Raw genomic sequence first — 9,028 nt, forward strand, 5'->3', positions numbered from 1 at the left:
ATGAAAATAAATTCATTAATTATTCAGTACTTTTACTAAACCATGTCTTTTCGTAAAACCTTTTAAAAACATAATAATGTAATAAATTCTTGTCATGCATAGATACCGATAAAACTAAACTAAGTAAAATAAACTAAAATAGTTCTAGCTTACTATTACAAATTATTTAAAATAAATACGATAATTAGAAACTATTGACATAATTATACATGTCACTATAAGTCAAAAGAAACATCATAGATGTCTTACTAATACTGATGATATGTATGTCTTTCTAGAAAGATGCTCCGACATCTCCTTACTGATCGTACTTATCCTTATTAGAACCTACACATGAAAATCATCACGCGCTAAGTATAACTTAGTGAGTCAGTAATAATCTAAGGTGAGTAAAATATGAAAATATCATAAACATAAATAAAATAATTCAACTTAAAACATTAAACTAACAAACCAACTTATCCAAGTCGATTTCTTCATGAAGACTTGAAATTTCTTTTTAAATCATGAACTCATGATAATTATGATAAATCATATATGATAAAATAAGCATATCATACTTTCTATCAACTGAAAATCATTCACAACTTGCATATTCATTTTCATAGCCCAATGCATATTCATGATAACATAAGATACGTGAGTAAGGTGTGCACTATTTTAATCCAAACTATTCATTTACAGACTAAAAAATATATATAACTTTTAAAAATTACAAATTCTCAATCCCTACATTTTTTAAAGTTTATACTTTAGTCCCTAAACTTTCTAAACTTATATTTTAGTCATTGGTCTAAATTTGGGGTATTACAATTCCTCCCCCCTTAAAGAAAATTCGTCCTCAAATTTTCTATACATATGTACATATCTGAATTAAATAGATGAGGAAAATTTTTCTTCATATATTCTTCTTGTTCCCAAGTTGCTTCATCCACTTTATGGTTCCGCCAGAGAACTTTTACCAATGAAATTGTCCTATTTCTTAGTTCTTTAACTCCATGTGCTAAAATCTTTACTGGCTCCTCTTCGTATGATAAGTCAGGCTGAATCTCAATTTGCTCCGGTGTAATCACATGTGAAGGATATGATCGATATTTTCGAAGCATCGATACATGAAATACATTATGAATCTTGTCCATCTCTGGAGGTAACGCCAACTGATAAGTTACTAGTCCAATTCTCTTTACAATCTCATATGGCCCGATGAATCTTGGACTCAATTTCCCTTTCTGTCCAAATCTCATAATCGTTTTCTAAGGTGACACTTTAAGAAATACTTTATCACCTTCTTGATATTCAATCTATTTTCTCTCTTTAAGTCAGCATAAGATTTTTGTTTGTCTGCAGCTATCTTGAGATTATCTTGGATTACCTTCACTTTGTCTTCCACCTCCTTAATTAGATCTGGACCAATTACATCTCGATCTTTTAATTCATACCAATTCAGTGGCGTTCGACATTTTCTTCCATATAATGCTTCAAAAGGAGCCATTTTGATACTTGATTGATAACTGTTGTTGTAAGCAAACTCTGCTAAAGGCAAATACTTTTCCCATGATCCTTTGAAATCAATAACACACGCCCTTAGCATGTCTTCAAGTATCTGAATAGTTCGCTCAGACTAACCATCTATCTGAGGATGATAAGATGTGCTAAAATTTAATCGAGTTCCTAATGCCTCATGCAAATACTTTCAAAATCTCGAAGTGAATCTTGGATCTCTATCTGAAACTATCGAAATGGGTATTACATGAAGTCGTACTATTTCTCTGATATATAACTCAGCATACTTGTTCATAGAATAATCTTCTCAAACTGGGATAAAGTGTGATGTCTTTGTCAATCTATCAACTATCACCCAGATCGAATCTTTCTTACTGGGTGTCAAAGGTAAACCTGATACGAAATCCATGGTAACTCGTTCCCATTTCCATTGAGGAATGAAGATAGGTTGTAACAACCTGAAGGTAATTGTTATGCTTTTACTGCTGACAGGTTAGACATTTAGAAACAAACTCAGTGATATCTCTTTTCATACATACCCACCAATATCGATTTTTTAAATCTTGATACATTTTATTTCCTCCTGGATGCATAGTCAAAGGACTATAATGAGCTTCAGAAAGAATATCTTTCTTTAATTCTTCGTCATCGGGTATACAAATTCGATTCCGATAATACAAACATCCATCAGACTTAATTTCAAAATCTGTCATTTCTCATTTCTTTGATTGCTCCATTCTATCTAGACATTTCTTATCTTTATTCTGAAGTCCTTGATTCGATCTACTAGGGCAGATCTCAATCTCAATTCTACAACCAATGAACCATTTTCATTCATTGATAGTCGTGCATCTAACGCTCTCATAGCAGCAAAGGTTTTTCGGCTAAGTGCATTAGCTACCACATTAGCCTTCCCAGGATGATAATCAATAATCACATCATAGTCTTTGAGAAGCTCAATCCATCTCCTTTGTCTTAGATTTAATTCTTTCTGAATGAGCAAATATTTTAAACTCTTATGATCTGTATAAATGTAGCATCGTTCACCATACAAGTAATGACGCCATATCTTCAAAGCAAACACCACAACTGCTAACTCCAAATCATGTGTCGGATAATTCCGTTCGTGTGCCTTTAACTGCCTTGAAGCATAGGCTACCACTTTACCTTCTTGCATTAGAACACATCCCAAACCATTATGAGAAGCATCACTGTAGATTACATAATCCTTTCCTGACTCTAGTTGCACTAACACCGGGGCCTCTATCAAAATCTTTTTAAGCATATCATAACTTTCTGACACTTTTCAGTCCAGACAAATGGTACATCCTTTCGAAGTAGTTTGGTAAGTGGAGATGCAATTATTGAAAAAATTTCACAATCTTCGATAATACTCGACTAACCCAAGAAACTTCGGACTTCAGAAACATTTTTCGGAGGTTTCCACTCCACTACCGCTTGCACTTTCTTGGGATATACTCTAATTCCTTCTGCTGAAATTACATGACCCAGAAAGGCGACCTCTGATAGCAAAATTCATATTTTGTAATTTAGCATATAACTTTTTATCTCGTAATGTCTGAAGTACGATACAGAGATGTGTGTCGTACTCTTCCCTAATCTTAGAATACACCAAAATATCATCAATGAACACAACCATAAATTTATCCAAATATGGTTGAAACACTCGATTCATTAAATTCATAAATGTTGCTGGAGCATTGGTCAGTCCAAACGACATCACAACAAACTCATAATGACCATATCGGGTCTGATAGCCGTCTTTGGAATATCTTCTCCTTTATCTTTAGCTGATGATATCCTGATCGAAGATCAATCTTAGAAAATACTGAAACACCTTTAAGCTGATCAAACAGATCATCGATCCTTGGAAGAGGGTATTTATTCTTCACCGTCACCTTATTAGTTAACGATAATCAATACATAATCTCATCAATCCATCTTTCTTTTAACAAAAAGTATCGGTGCACCCCATAGAGATACACTCGGTCTAATAAAGCCTCGATTAAGTAGCTCCTGCAATGCGCCTTTAATTCTCTGAGTTCCGTTGGAGCCATCCTGTATGGAGCCATTGAAATAGGTGCAGCGCCCGGGAAAATATCAATTTTAAACTCAACTTCTCGATCAGGAGGTAATCCAGGTAATTCATCTGGAAAATTCTCATATCGTTGGAATATCCTCCAATCGAATTTCAGATTTCCATGTATCAATCAGATTTACTAAGAAAGTTGTACAACCTTTTTTCCATCATTTTCGTTGCCGTCACTGTTGATATTACATTAGGCAAAGATCTCACTTTTCTCCAATTATTATTATCTCGTTACCCTCTACATCCTTTATAATAATCGCTCATGCGACAATTTACCCAACCATAAGCCTAGATAACCAATCCAAGCCCAATATAATTTCAAACTCGTCAAACGGTAACTCCAAAAGATTCACCTGGAATACAACCCCTTGAATCTTTATCGGACAATTTCTACTAATCCGTGACTCTAGCACTATGACCCAATGGATTTATAGCTATCATATCACTATTGATGGGTTCTAACGGAATATTCTTATTTTTAAATAATTCCGAACTAACATAGGAATGCGTAGAACCTGATCAATCAAAACAAATACAGGCTCATCATAAAGATAGAAAGTACCTGCTATGATCTCTGGATCGTCACGATCCTCATTAGTCTTGATGTTATAAATATTGCTGGAGCATGAACATGAACATATGAGAGGCTGTCTCTGAATATCCCCTCCCTCTACCTGCCTTGACTACCTCTGAGGCATTGCCACTGATATCTCTGTTTAAACAGGTCTCTCTCTTGCCATTGGACAGTCTCTGATATAATGACTTGGGTCTCCACAACGAAAACAAACTCCTGATCAGCTGTACATTTACCAGAATGATACTTTCCACCGTAGACATAATGGGTGTGTCCCTGGGACTGAGCTAATCTGCCAGCTCTTGTAGCCATTGTCTTTACCTGACGCCCTTTTCCTTAGCCTCGGATCCTCTGCACTAGGTACACCAACTTCTGATTTACTCTGGTACTGATAACCTGAACCTCGACCTCTTTTAGATTGAGATCAGAATGATGCTCCTGATCTTTTAGACTGTCGTCTCGCTCTATCAAAAATTCTCATTTTGCGTCATTTCTAAATTTTTGCTTTGTTCACCACTTCCTGAAAAGTGGTTAAGTTCGTAGCCAACAAAAGTTCTCTGAGTCTGGACGGAGACCTCGAATAAATTTCAGACATATATCTCTCTCGGTGGGAACCATCTCTAGGCATATCGAGCAAATTTATTAAACTCACATTCGTACTCGTAAACAGATTTACCACCCTGGATCAGATTAAAGAAATCCTGCTTCATCTGAGTAATAAACTGCTCTCCAATATATTTCTTCTGAAATGCTTCTAAGAAAACTGCCATGTGATATGATCTGGAGGAACACGTGTCGTCACGTTCATCCACCATATACGAGCCTGACCTCGTAATAGTGAAACTACTCCCCCCAATCTCTCATCCTCCGAACAATGAAGACTCTCTAACATTATTTTCACATCATTCAGCACATGTCTGCCACTATGGGCCTTCATTTGCTTCACTTTAAATCTGCAGCTCCTAAACTTTTTAATTCTTTTGGAACCGATATTCTCGAAACTGGAAGAGGAGGTGGAGGCGGAGAAAAGGAGGTGTTGATATCGAGCCAGTATAGCTCCAGAGCTTGTAAGAACGTTCCCTGATGTAGCGGGTACTCCCTGATGTACATGTTTCTAACGTTGAGGTACGTGCTCTACCTCGTTACTACTCCACTATCGATTCCCTCGGGAACCTCTTGTTCCGTGGCATGTCTTATGCCTTCCGAACCCTGCATCTAAAACAAAATTACAAATTTGTTAGTAGGAGCAACATCATAAATAAAATCCTCAAACCATACCAGATCAGTAATTTCAATCCTAGTATCATATACATATTTTTTATATAATATAAGCTCGGTTAGGCCAAGAATCGGATAAACCTATAGCTATGATATCAATAAACGTAATACCCTTAACCCGTATGTCTCGATATATGAGTCAAAGATGTCACATCAACTTGAAAACATTTATTGTACTGAAATTTCCCTAAAAATTTGTTTCCTTTGAAAACACTCTTGTTATAACTTTAAAAATCTATTTTAAAGTATGTTTAGCTATAATTTATTTCTTTATTACATGAAAATAAATTCATTAATTATTCAGTACTTTTACTAAACCATGTCTTTTCGTAAAACCTTTTAAAAAACATAATATGTAATAAATCTTGTCATGCATAGATACCGATAAACTAAACTAAGTAAAATAAACTAAAATAGTTCTAGCTTACTATTACAAATTATTTAAATAAATACGATAATTAGAAACTATTGACATAATATACATGTCACTATAAGTCAAAAGAAACATCATAGATGTCTTACTAATACTGATGATGTATGTCTTTCTAGAAAGATGCCGACATCTCCTTATGATCGTACTTATCCTTATTAGAACCTACACATGAAAATCATCACGCGCTAAGTATAACTAGTGAGTCAGTAATAATCTAAGGTGAGTAAAATATGAAAATATCATAAACATAAATAAAATAATTCAACTTAAAACATTAAATAACAAACCAACTATCCAGTCGATTTCTTCATGAAGACTTGAATTTCTTTTTAAATCATGAACTCATGATAATTATGATAAATCATATATGATAAAATAAGCATATCATACTTTCTATCAACTGAAAATCATTCACAACTTGCATATTCATTTTCATAGCCCAATGCATATTCATGATAACATAAGATACGTGAGTAAGGTGTGCACTATGCACAACACGGTGCAAATCGTAACTGATATTGAGATATGATGCACTTCAATGCCATCATAACCTGAATAAGCACCAACGGTGCTGGACATTGATACACGAATGTACCAAAGCTGATATGATAACATTGATACACGAATGTATCAAAGCTGATATGATAACATTGATACACAAATGTATCAAAGCTGATAATACTCAACTAATAGCATGCCAAGTGTACCAGTAATTCTAATTATACATACAATAGACTTATGTGCCATAATTAAATCCATAATCAAAATATCATGCTTGGGTAGTTCATACCCTAAATCATTCATAAAACTGATATAGAATATTATAAAAATATTCTTTATAAACTTTATAAATCATATTGTAAATTTGAATGAGGTTGACTCATCGCAAGTCTTCCTCGATCAAAAATAATTAAATAAATAATTTGCACTCACCTTTACCTCACTACAAAACTTGTATATAATAATACTAATCACGAGCTTTGTCCTTTCCTTTTGAATCGTTCGGATTACTAGAATTATTGTAATATGACAATACCAAATTATAACACAAAATGTTTAAACTATATATTAGTATCGTTCTAACATAAACTCATTTTGACATTTGAAAATCTATAAAATAAAATCGATATCTAAATTGATATCAACCTAACTCACAACTCCATTATAACTTCAAACTTCTCGAAACACTTATTCAATTCCACGAATAATTATTCCCAACATGATCTTCAACTTTTACCAATTATAAAATCAAACCACATATTTTAATTTCTTTATAGAATTCAACTCAACTTTTCCTTTAATTTCATAATAGCTCTTCACTATTATGATCATTGTAAATTAATTACTAAAATTCCAGCACTTAAATCACATACCCAAATCAATACTTCTACATTTAATAACTTGCAAACAAGTCCCTTGACATTACTTTAATTCATTTCAATCTTCACCAACCTTACACAAAATTGGTGCTCCACTGGACAGACGTCCAGTACCCAATTCACGCCCACCAACTCCAAATTAATTATAGTAAAAAAATGAATCCTACTCATCATACTATTAATGTCTAAATGCAATGAACACAATGATTCAACGAAATTAACTAATGCACTTCCAAACGAAGCAGGCTCGCAACACTTGTTCACAATTAGACACTTGAACATTTGGAACACGAGTTTTCTTTCAGAAACTGGCACGAAATGGAACAAAACAAGGTTAATAAATAGGAAAACATTTACACACATGTTAAACTTCAAACCAACTAAAGCCACACTTAAAATTCCAATTTCACCATTTCCTTCATGTAATCCCTTGGCTGAATCACTAAACCAATCCCTCTTAATGTTTCCAAATCAATTTTCATGCTTAGTTATTCGTCCACAACATTCCTAAGATCCAAATTCAACCTTAATTCAATCAAAATCAACTTCCCCTTCAACCAACATAAATTCCCATTTTCACATTTAAGCATGAAACCAAGAAATAATTATAGCATCTTGTAGATAAAATAGGATAGAACAATTTCCTAATTCACAATTTAGTCCCAAAACTCACTAAATTTGATCAAAAATGGAAGAAAACAAATTGACTCACCTTGTCTATGGGTTTCGACAACTAGCTGGAGAAGAGAGAAGAGTTTCACGATGTTTCTCAAAAAATATCTCTAATTATTAACCTTTAAAACTAATTAAACGAATTTTTTATTCCTTTTTGAACCAAATACCAAAATTACCCTTAATAAATCTTGAAAATTACCAAATGCCATTGTATTATATTCCATTAAAATATTCCTTGGTCAAAGATGATATAACTTGACTTTAACTTTCGAAATTGATCATGAAATTTTCCAAAAATTGCATTTTAGTCACTAAAATTTCACTGTTTCGATCAAATTTTTAAAATTGCACTGTTCTGAGCAAAATCTCTCTAATCTAAAATATGAAAATAATATTTCCAACCATTTTATAACATCCTTCAAATTTTCGTAAAATTTCGGTTTGATTCGATTATCCAATTTCAATACCGAACTTTACTACTTTCTAGCTTTTATTATAATTCCCGTATATATATAAATCTAATTCTCGCTAAAATCTCTATTTTAATCCAAACTATTCATTTACAGACTAAAAATATATATAACTTTTAAAAATTACAAATTTTCAGTCCCTACATTTTTCAAAGTTTATACTTTAGTCCCTAAACTTTCTAAACTTACATTTTAGTCACTGGTCCAAATTTGGGGTATTAAAAAAATATTTATCTTATATTTTTAAATTATATAATTTAATGATAATTCATAAATAAAATTTAATTTAATAAATTTTATTTTTTATAAGATTTCATAAGATTTATTTAATTCATTTTATAAAAAAGTAAAATAAAATTAGAAATTTTTTTGGAGTTTAAGATAATTAGAGGTTAATATATAAAATAAAATTTGCGCAAGATAAACGAGTTTAGAATTATTCAAATAAAAATCATTTTAAATTCAAGATAAAAAGTAATAATATATATTTTAACTTTTAGAAATTTAATTTTAATTTTTGATATTTTATTATACTTAACTTTTTTTAAAAAAAATTATATTTTTAAATTTAAAATATTTTTTTATTTTTTTAAAATCAAATATCTC

Source organism: Hibiscus syriacus, unplaced genomic scaffold, assembly GCF_006381635.1.
Source record: "Hibiscus syriacus cultivar Baekdansim isolate YM2019G1 unplaced genomic scaffold, ASM638163v2 tig00110383_pilon, whole genome shotgun sequence".
Lineage (NCBI taxonomy): Eukaryota > Viridiplantae > Streptophyta > Magnoliopsida > Malvales > Malvaceae > Hibiscus > Hibiscus syriacus.